Below are 11485 nucleotides of genomic sequence, written 5' to 3' on the forward strand. Positions count from 1 at the left end.
CTCTCCATGTAACGAAAATGAGGGTTAGTTCCATCAAAAAGTCCTCCACAATGGCAAATTTTTCCCACTACTTGATTCAAGAGTTCCTTTGTCTTCTGGATTAGGATCAAAAATACAAGGCTATGGAGTTGAACATTAGTGGTCGTAAACCCAAAATTGGGTCGGCTATTCAACGACGGTTATAAAATAAAGTCAATAAATAAATAAATAAATAAATATGGGATTATAACCTCTTTATTAATATTAACAGCATTTCTAATCGTTTAATATTTTCAATTTCTGAGAAAGTGCGCACATTTTTCCCACGTTAAAAATACTACAACTGTCAGAAGCAAAATTCCAATTTTTTAACCTTTTTTTTTACCTTTTTTTTAATGCAACAATACATTCATTCAATCATGCATGCAATCATAAATAAAATCCTTTCTTTTATGATTAGTTACGATTTAAAGTTTTTTTTTTCATCAGTTGTGTGTCAAAAAACTTATACCAGCACAAATTTAGAAGAGTACAGCATGTTAACTTTTTTAACCCTTTGCATGAATTCGATACTTTTAATATGCTTATGTAGGCACTCAATCATTTGAAGTACATAATATAGCACTTTTTAAATAATTTCCGAAATTCTGTAAAATGCGATTATTTGTAAAGGTATAAAAATTTTAAATTTTAGACTAGTTATTTTTGATATCTCACCAAAGGCAACTGCCAGTATCTGAGCTTAAAGGTTAATATCCTTTTCCTCCGTTAAGTCTTAAATCTTAAAACGAAACACCATGGTGAATTTTTCTGAATTATCTTTTCAAGTTGCATTGTTTTGGGATCAAATTTTCCAGAGAGCTACTGTACCTACTTTCCTCTATATTTTGACTTTTAAAAATCGAAATGCGACAAATTTGGATATATGTTTATTCAGAAAAAGTATTGAATATATTGGGCTCAAAATAAATAACGGACTACCCTAAATAAATTTCGATTTAATGATCGGATCTTCTCGTTCTAGGACTCAATCTTAATGATTCGAGGGAGTGACTTCAAATATGCTAATTAATTAATGCAGTCGATATTTTAGAGGGCGAATTCTGACTTGAAAACTAGCTAGCTCTGAATAAACATACCCTTTTTTGGTGGATTTGGTCTTCTGACCCCTAAAGTATAGGGGGTAATCGCAATCTAGGAAATATGGTCTCAATAGTTTGGTCGGGAGAGCGGTTAAAATATTGGATAGTTCTTAAACGTTAATTTTACCACTTAACGTAACAAAAAATAACTTTTAGAAAATATTTATAATTTTTTGTTATATTATTTAATATTAATAGAAAAGGTTTTAAATTGTAAGGTATGCAATTTTTTACATAATTTTAAAAAAAAATAATTTTGCACGGCAAAATATAAAATTTGAATAAAAACAGTCGATTTGTTTGTGAGAAATCGAATTTTTAAAATACAACATTTTTAAAATTCGATTTCACAGACTTGATCCAGCTGCTTCATTGTCTTCTGAGTTGAGTTCAAAATTACAAGACAACTAAATTGAACAATGATAGTCGTAATCTCAGAATTAGGTCGGCTGTACCACACCGGTTAATAATTATAAAACAATTTCTGATGGAATCCCCCATTAAATTTCTGACGCTTGCAAGGTCATGGAGCTACAATTAAATATTTTAATATTCTAATCGGAAAGAGATTGCAATTTCGACTGCAAGAAAAAATTTTGTTACAAGCATGAAAATGAATTAATGGAAGCTTAGTAAAAATAATAAGATAACAGAGGAATGATTTATAGAATGAAAGCGTTTTCTGAATATTGAAAGGTTTTTCCGGTTTTGCCCCAGTGTTTTGACGCTTGAAATAATTACTATCAAAGTCAGAGGAAGAGTTAACTTGAATAAATATCACGCTAACTCAAAGAGAAGGTTTCAGACAACTCATTCCGACATTCAAGAAAGATTCGTCATAAATTTGAAGGTAATTATTTTTATTTTAAACATTTCATTTCAAACATTTTCAAAACTTCATAACAATGTTGACAAAGTATTAAACTAATCTCTCTCTCTCTCTTTGTAATAATTTTTTAACCTTACGTTTTTTCGTTATAACTTTATAGATATTCAATTGAATCAAACAAACTTTTTGGAGGAATTTAAGATTAATTGCAAATTTTCAAAAAATTCGTTAAAAACTGCGTAAGTTATGAGTATTTAAGCTAGTTCTTTTATACATGCGCATATGTATCATACGCCAGTCAGTGTTGTCAAAATATTAAACTAATCTCTCTCTCTCTCTCTCTCTTTGTAATAATTTTTTAACCTTACGTTTTTTCGTTATAACTTTATAGATATTCATTTGAATCAAACAAACCTTTTGAAGGAATGTAAAATTAATTAAAATTTTCAAAAAATTCGTTAAAAACTGCGTAAGTTATGAGTATTTAAGCTAGTTTTTTTATACTGCACATGCACTGAAAAATTTTTAAAAACTTTTTCATAATTTTATAGTGAATCGTATTTTGCAACTAATAAAAAATATTTGGTTTGAATTTCTTAAAAATTTAAAAAGTTTCAAACAATTTTCCAAATAGATTTTGTACTTTTCAAAAGAAAGCTAAAAGCGATCAGGGGTTATTCACAAATTTTATTTTGTATCATATACGACAAAATTCAAAAGCAAATCATAATTCTTTACAATTATCGGGTCTCATTTTTAATAAATCTTGTTTAATTGTACAAGATGATATCTGTGGATAAATCCTTTATTGTTTTGAGCTTTCTTTGAAAAAGTATAAAAACTACTTAGAAAATTGTGTGAAACTTTTTAAATTCTTAAGATATTCAAATAAAGCTTTTATCGTAAGTTGCCAATTACGAATCCCTACAAAATTATGAGAAAACTTTTTTAAATTTTTTTTGCTTGCGCAGATTAAAAGAACTAGTTTAAATGCTTATATCTTGCGCAGTTTTTAACGAATATTTTTAAAATTTTAAATCAACAATTTTATAATTGCTTTTAATTTTCTCCAAAAGTTGTGTTTAATTTCACTCCGCCATTGTGCAACTCTAGTGTGACGTAAATAAAGTACATACCTACCTAGGCATAGATACAAAATCTAAAATGAGACTCCCATCTAGATGAGAAATTCCCAAGATTTAAAGCCTATTTTTTATTTGTTTTGGTGGTTTTACATTTTACATGTTTAAAATGAATTGATACAAAATGTATTTGTTAGCATCAATATTTATTTGTTTAGAGTGCTAAGTACTTAGAAATATTAAGTACACAAAGTCTCAGATATATCAAGTACAAAGTATACGCAGTGGAATAAATAACACTTAATATTGGATGGATAACATTTTTATTTGTTTTCTGTCGCTTGATTTTTTTTAAGGATCCCGAATATTTTTCTCTTCGCTGATTTTAAATATGCTATTGGTTTCTCTATCCAAGCAACAGTTACTTTTGAAACGACCGTTTTGGTCTATTTTTTGTCGAAATGTGCAAGTTTAAAAATGTTACATACAACAGAGGGAGTGGCATAAATGATGTGCCAAACTTCTAGAGGAGTTTGGACACTTCATCATTATGAGAATGTCATAGAAGCCCATTTACGGAAATATTCTCGTACACCGTGAGGGGCGCTTCCCTATTAATAACAGTATGAAAGCGCCCCTAGCCGCTTGCGACGACATTTCTGGGAACAAGTTCCTATGGAATTTTAATCCTGATGATGTACCTGAAATGACCTAGAAGTTTTTCACAATATTTACGCAAACCCCTTTTATATATAACACTTTTAATTATTTTAATAGATTTAGGAGCAAAATTATTTTCAGATATAAAATCAGCGCATCTAAATAAGGCAAGATCAAGTACTTTTTTTTATAACCGTTGGTGAACAGCCGACCCAATGTTTTGGGTTTATGACTACTAATGTTCAACTATGTAGCCTTGAAATTTTGAACCCGATTCAGAAAACAAGGGAACTCCTGGATCAAGTATTGGGAGAAATTTGCCTTCGTAGAGGACTTTTTGATGAAACTAACCCGCATTTTCGTTATATAGAGAGGAAGACCACGAGAACTTCCCACGGTTTGCCTGACGGTAAGGGGACTCTAACGCATGATCCGTCTACCACTGAGGATATTTCACGTTTGCATTGTGGACGTTGCGAGCCGGATGCGGATTCGTATCGACCAGCCATCGGTGGGATTCGAACTCGGTCCACCTTATTGCAAGGCGAACGTTCTATCCCCTGAGCCATCGCGGCTCAAGATCAAGTTCTTTGTATAAATGCAACCAAAAAAATTTTCCCCAGTGTAAACATAATAATGTTTATTTTAATTAATGTTTAAACCAAATATATATAACGCTGATTTTTCCCATTTTAACAGAAGATATTGTGTTAATTAATTAAAGTCGTTGCAATATTTTACCGTTTGTTTTTTGAATTAGTAAAGATGATTTACAATAACTTTCACCACTACGTTGCATAAACATTTAAAGAAAAATATGTAAGACATAATAATCGTGTGATGAAATTTTTAAGTGCTGACAAAACTACACGAACTTTGCTTTATTTGAAAAGTTTAGTGGAAGAACCAGGTAAGTGCTATTTTTAAGGGTATTTATGAATCAAAGAAAAGAAAAGAAAGTGATTGCATCAGTATGGGCATGTTTAATGTAACAGAACTGCTTTTACTTTCACTTTAATTTCAACATAACAGATCTCCATATTAATTTTGAGTATGCTTGCTTGATTTTTACTGCAAGTTAGGCTGTTGCAAATAAAATAAGAACAAGAATTATTACCCTCGTCTGTAATAAATCTTTAATAAAATAGTTCGGAGATCGCTTTTTTTTCTTGCCCTGATTATAGTATCTCTGAAAATGTTACTTGCCTGGCTCTTCCACAAAGTTTTTAAATTATTTTTAGACAGTTGCTTTAAATATTGATTGAATCTACAACTTCTGGGTTGGCTGATATTTGTTTACAATTAATACTCGCTAGTTTATAATTATTATATTCCAACTATATTTAAAAAATCTGAAGATTAGTGGACCATTAAAGTGTTCCTGTCCTGCAATTTTGCCTTCATATCCAGTTCTGCTGCAGACAAAAGTTAAACTTTTCTCCTCTTTTTAGTTAAACTTTTTTCTTCTTTTTTTTTTAATTATTTATTAAAAACAGATCAAATATTTTGTCAAGATGCATATTATCATCCAACTATTTTTGCTGAAAATATGAGTTTTCTCATGACAATAATACATACTGTTTTTTGATCTAAACTTAATGTAAAATTTAAAAACTATATAAGAAATTTAACTTTTTTTATCTTATTGGATTACCAGTGTAATATGCCATTTATAATGTGATGATATTTACAGTATATTTCAATGAAATATTTCTATTTTAAAATTTGACTGAACACATCAGACTAATAACAGCACACTATTGCAGTGATGCAACATATTACCGACATCACTAGCATATACATAACCTCATTTTCACAATACCAGCGTATCTCAAGTTCATACCTTTACAATATAGTCTTATCACCCTACTGCATATAATTGCATAGTCAGAACCTCAATGATCCACATGAATACTCCTTTACTTCATTTACATTCCACAACCTCATCGAAGCTCCAACCTCATTAACCTCAAGATGGTTGGGAAAAGGGCCACAAGCGGCCTCAGGTGCCCAGATATTTCATACAGTTCAGTTCAGTTAATTATTTACAGTATCGCTAACCAGCCACCACATGGACTGCTGACCTTAAATATTTCTACCACAACTATCGAAACAAGCATGATGGATGGGATAGGGGACGCTGAGCGGCCCAGGTGTCCAGCTCAAAGAAGAAAAGATATTTACAGTATCACTAATGATATTTACAGTCTAACCACCCAACTGTCGGATAAATATTCTATTTATTTCTAATTGCAGTATATCACAGAAAACTTAATCTTGGTGTTGACTTAGGAAAACTTAATAGCGGTAAAGAATAAGAGATAAAAATGGACAATTTATAATACAAGTGTCACCATTTTTTTATGTTGTTTTGTAAAGAATGTAATCTTTGTGAATTCTCTGCCCTCTTAAACCTCCAAATATAAAAGTAGAGCTTTAAAAATTTTTTTCGTTCAAATACTATGCCACATTTGAAACCAATATGTTCATGCAATAAGGCAAGACACCCCAATGCTGACGTAAAATATCCCCAGTGGTAGACGGAACATGGTTTAAAGTCCCTTTGCCGTCTGACTAACCATGATTAGGTTTTCGTGATTTTCCTCTCCATGTGACGCAAATGCGGATTAGTTCCATCAAAAAGTCCTCCACGAATGCAAAATTCTCCTAATACTTGATCTAGGAGTTCTCTTGTCATTTGGATTGGGTTCTGAATTGCAAGGTTTCGACGAAGTTGAACATTGATAATGGAAACTAAAAATATTGGGACGGCTGTTCAACGATGGTTATAAAATAAAATAAACATACTGGCAATCTGGAGAATATGATCCTAAAAGTTTATGAAAAAAAGGCCTAAATTTGGACCATTTGCTGTTTATTTTTATTTAATTCGCCATCTACTGTTCTCATAAAGCAAATCTGTCTAAAAATATTTTTTACACAATCGTAAAGTTTGTTTATTTGAATATAATTCCGTGTTAAGAACTATTTCTTACAATCACTATTTTTTGTAGCCTGGTCGGTAGAGCGTGGGTTCGAACCCCGCCGGACGAAGACTTCCCGTGTAGTAAAGTGACTGATGCACGTTAAATCTGTTTAGTCGCAAAAGTCCTTCATGTTCCCATAACACAGTGTTTCCCAAACTTATTACTTTTGTGTACACTTTCTAAATTTTTCGTAACTCTGTGTACCACTAATAAAGATATTAATGTGTTTTTTACTAAAAAAATTGCACAAAAGTTAAAAATCACAACTGGCTGTTAACACCAGTAATTATTAACTGTTTACTCTGAAAAAAATAGCCAATAGAAAAATACGTCATCGTAAATTTTTATGGCAAGCTTTGTTTTTAAATAAAATTTGTGAAATTTTCGTTTGCTGTAAGATATTTCGCATAAGAACGAGTACCCCAGCTAAACTGTTCCCGTACCCCTGGGGGTACGCGTACCACACTTTGGGAGACACTGCCATAACAAATCAAATTCTCTGAGGGTACTGGATTGAAGATTGATCGTTCCCTGATTCAGGTCAAAATTACGATCTGTGGATGAATGAATGGATATATGAATGGTTCCACCCTATAAACGAATGTGACGTATGGTGTGGCAGAAGTCGAATTCTTGGTCATAGATGGCGGCACTGGAACATAAGAACAATCGCACCCCCTCAGCCTAAACAAGCATACGTCAGCAACAACTATTTTTGTATTGTTTTTGTTTTGTTAATCTGCTTACAGTTGAACAATTTTGAATTGTAAGGTATAAAATTTTACATTAATTTAATCTACTTAATTTTTAAGGGTAAATCTGACATTTGAAGGAAATCGGTCGAATAAAAAATTAAAAAAAAGAGTAGAGATTCGGTTGAAATATAGAAACTTCTTTGATATGGCGAAACTCGCAGAAAGGGACCTTTCAACCGCTCTCCTGCCCAAACTAATTAGACAATATGATCCAGATAGTAATTATTCTACGGTCAAGAATCAAAATCTGTCCAAAAAGAAGGTATGTTTATTTAGTTAAAGTATGTTTTTGAATCTGATTTCGAACGTAAAAATACCGCTTGCGCTAATTAAATAATCCTGTTCCAAAACACAAGTACAGAAATGAACATACCTCAATGCCTAAGCACTAAATAGTGTTTAGATAATGTTATGCATCTCCGCTCGACCAACAGAGGGCACTGTGATCATGCACAATATTTATAATTATGTACAACTTATGTGGCAGGCAACAGGCTGAAATTGAAGGTTGATAGGGTTGTCTAAGAAATGTCACACCATCATATGCGTTTGTTTTTACTGTTTACGTTCTTAAATTTGAGTGTTATTAAATAAGGCCTTTTCAACATAGCATTCTACACTGGACCATTTTGCAAAAGACATAAAATACTTGCAAAATGCGTAGTAGTTTGCAGCCTTGGCATTTGAAAATCCGACCATTACATCAAAAATTCGCTATTTCTTTTCTTTCAGCACACTGTTCATGCATACAATTTAATAACTACTTTTATATTAATTAAATTTTTTGTTTACTTTAGGAAATGATGAAAAAAGTCCGTTTGATTGCAATTATTTTTCTTTTGAGCATCGTCTTGCCCCATGAGATTCACTGCACATCTATTTCAAATGCACTAGGCAATATTTTACAGCATCCTCATGATCATGGTAGAAGAGAGACTTTACGAAGATACGAGAGGCAAGTCTCATCAAATGGCTATCGCAGAAGGCCAGGCGGGTCACATGGACGTGCCAGAAGATTGTGCACTATTTATGGATGTGACTGCACTCCTCCCCCTAATGCCATATGTTGCAAAGGATACAGATACGACAAATATAGCAAGAAATGTAGAAATATTCTTTAAAAGAAATGCTAATGATGAGGAAAGAGATGGCGATAGTTCTTCGCATTTTGTAAACAATTCACGTTTGAAAAAAATTAAATTGAAGAAAAGTTATGTTTTGTTTTTATATGGATGTTTAGAACTGAAGAGTTTAAATTCTACTATCCTTCAGTCATTTCCTCCCCCCCCCCCCAAAAAAAGGGGTAGCTCAAGATATTTTCAATTCTTATTTATCTTTACTACTGTCAACAAAGTGAAAAAACTATTACTGTTACTGTGAATAATGTAAAAATTTAGATTAATGATCTAAAATAAGAAATACTTTCATTTACAAAGTTGAAAACTTCTACTTTCAGTCTGAGATTTTTCCCTAAATATTTAATAGCTGAATTTTTGTTTTAACATTTGATTTAATATTTGGCCACCACAATCTTTAAATAATTAAACGATACCATAGATAAGGATGCCAACATCCCACATCATTTGAGAAAATTTCCTCCAGTGTAAGCTAAGTTAGTGGTTTAACCTGGTTTGTCTTGAATTTATATATTGAAGTTATACAAAAAGTGGTTTTAAGGAAAAATTGGTATAATATATTATCGAAATTCATTGGTTTTTCATTCATAGGGCATTCAAAAAATCTTTGATAGGTCAAAAAGTACTTGCTCCTTATAATTCTAGATCTAATCAGAAATAACTAAATCATTATGGTATCTGAGAATCTTTTAATTCACCCAGATAAATGAAAATGCTGAAAAAAGTTTCCAATCACAAAGAATGTTCAGAGATGCCTACTTGCTCCGGACAGCAAATATACATTTTAAAGTGGTAGTTTATCAATTGTGATTCTTGGTTTAATAAATTCAATTTAGTAGATTTTTATTCACCACTATTTCTAAATAATTCGTAGTCTTATATAATTCACCACTTTCGTAGACGTATGTCATGCCATGCCTCTTAAAAAGCAAGCAAAAATAGTCAAATATTTGCAAATTTTACTTAATAACTACTTACCGTTTTTTTTAATTATTTTGGCGTGTCCGGAGCAGTTGGCATCTCTGAACGTCTTTGAAAAAAGGAGCTGTTCCAAATATATGACGCTGGGCATAAACCGGTTAATGTATGATATGGGATCCAATAGAGATCCTCCGCCTACTCCATCAATCATTCAGATAGGGGAGAAATGTTTTGGAGAGACCTATTAGATACCCATTTTGACTGCTTTTTAATTCCAATTAGAAAAAAAATGAAGTATATAATGACGCAATTTCTTAGAATTTTGTGACTTTTATAATTATTTTTATTGTTGATATTTACTCATAACTTGTTATATAACCGAAAATAATATGAAAAAATATTAAAAATTAATTTTAAGCAAATTTCTTTATATATTAGTTATTCTTTCACTTTGCAGTCATTTTGACTGCTGTTGGGCAACATAGATTTTTCAGTCTTTCTAGAGTTAAATGTGCTCCTTGAACAAATGTAAGCACTCAATCATTTAAAATACATAATACAATATTTTTAAATAATTTCAAAAATTCAAAAAATAACGTGGTTTTTAATTATTAAAATTTGAAGCCTTAGACTGTTTATTCTGGTTATATTTACTGGTTATTCTCACCTATGTCAACTACCAGAAGTAGCAACTGCCAGTATCTCAGCTCAAAGAGTTAATATAATTTTCATCTTTTGAGTCCTAAACGATTGAACTGATTGAGTTAAAACGATCTGAAACTGATTGATTGAAACGATTGAGTTAAAACGATCTAGAAATTTAGAAAACCTTAAAATTTAATCTAAATCTTTCATTTTATTTTTATGCTATATTGTTTGATAGTAGACATATGCGAGGCCGTTCCACAAAACAATAAGTTAAAATTTATGTAAATTAAAGTAAGATACATCGCTGTATACTTTGCTACGCGTATACGTAAAATTCGCTTGTAAAAAAATTTTTTTTTAAACATCTCCTTCACCATTTCATTAGTTTCAATTTAAAAATTTGTACTTGTAAATAAATCGCAAAATTGACAAGAAAGGTGTTCAAATTTTAGACCGTTCTTCTGCCTAAACTTTTGGGATAATATTTTCCATATAGCTACTATACCTCCACCCCCTCTATGTTTTGAGATTAAAAAATCAAATTGTGACAAATTGAGATGCATGTTTATTCAGAGAAAATAATGAATCTTTAGTGCTCAAAATAAATAAAGCACTACCCTGAATAGCTTTTGATTACATCGGATCTTCTCATTTTAGGACTCAATTTCAATGTATTCAAGGGGGTGACTTCAAACATGCTAATTAATTAATGCAGACGATATCTTAGAATGCGAAATCTGACTCCAAAACTAGCTATTGCTCTGAATAAACATACCTTATTTTGGCAGATTTGGTCTTCTGACCGCTAAAGTTTTTCGAATTTTTTAAATACGACATTTTTAAAATTCTATTTCACAGACTTGATCCAGCTGGTTTATTGTCTTCTGAGTTGAGTCCAAAACTAGCTATTGCTCTGAATAAACATACCTTATTTTGGCAGATTTGGTCTTCTGACCGCTAAAGTTTTTCGAATTTTTTAAATACGACATTTTTAAAATTCTATTTCACAGACTTGATCCAGCTGGTTTATTGTCTTCTGAGTTGAGTCCAAAATTACAAGACAACGGAATTGAACAATGATAGTCGTAGTAGCAGAATTGGTTTGGCTGTACCACACCGGTTAATAAATTATAAAATAATTTCTGATGGAATCCCCCATTAAATTTCAGACGCTTGCAAGGTCATTGAGCTACAATTAAATATTTTAATATTCTAATCGGAAAGAGATTGCAATTTCGACTGCAAGAAAATTTTTTTTCACGAGCATGAAAATGAATTAATGAAAGCTTAGTAAAAATAATAAGATAACAGAGGAATGATTTAGAATGAAAGCGTTTTCTGAATAT

General features: G+C 31.4%; 1 long non-coding RNA gene across 1 annotated transcript; it reads left to right on the forward strand.

The window, feature by feature from the left end:
• Positions 1 to 806: 806 nt before the first annotated feature.
• LOC147809506 (uncharacterized) lies at positions 807 to 8648 on the forward strand. Its single transcript, XR_015433786.1, has 2 exons — positions 807 to 1971; positions 8232 to 8648. It is a non-coding gene; the product is annotated as an uncharacterized LOC147809506 (long non-coding RNA).
• Positions 8649 to 11485: the final 2837 nt, after the last annotated feature.

Source organism: Parasteatoda tepidariorum, chromosome 5 (assembly GCF_982258835.1).
Source record: "Parasteatoda tepidariorum strain Cologne lab strain chromosome 5, Ptep-v5.0, whole genome shotgun sequence".
Taxonomy (NCBI): domain Eukaryota; kingdom Metazoa; phylum Arthropoda; class Arachnida; order Araneae; family Theridiidae; genus Parasteatoda; species Parasteatoda tepidariorum.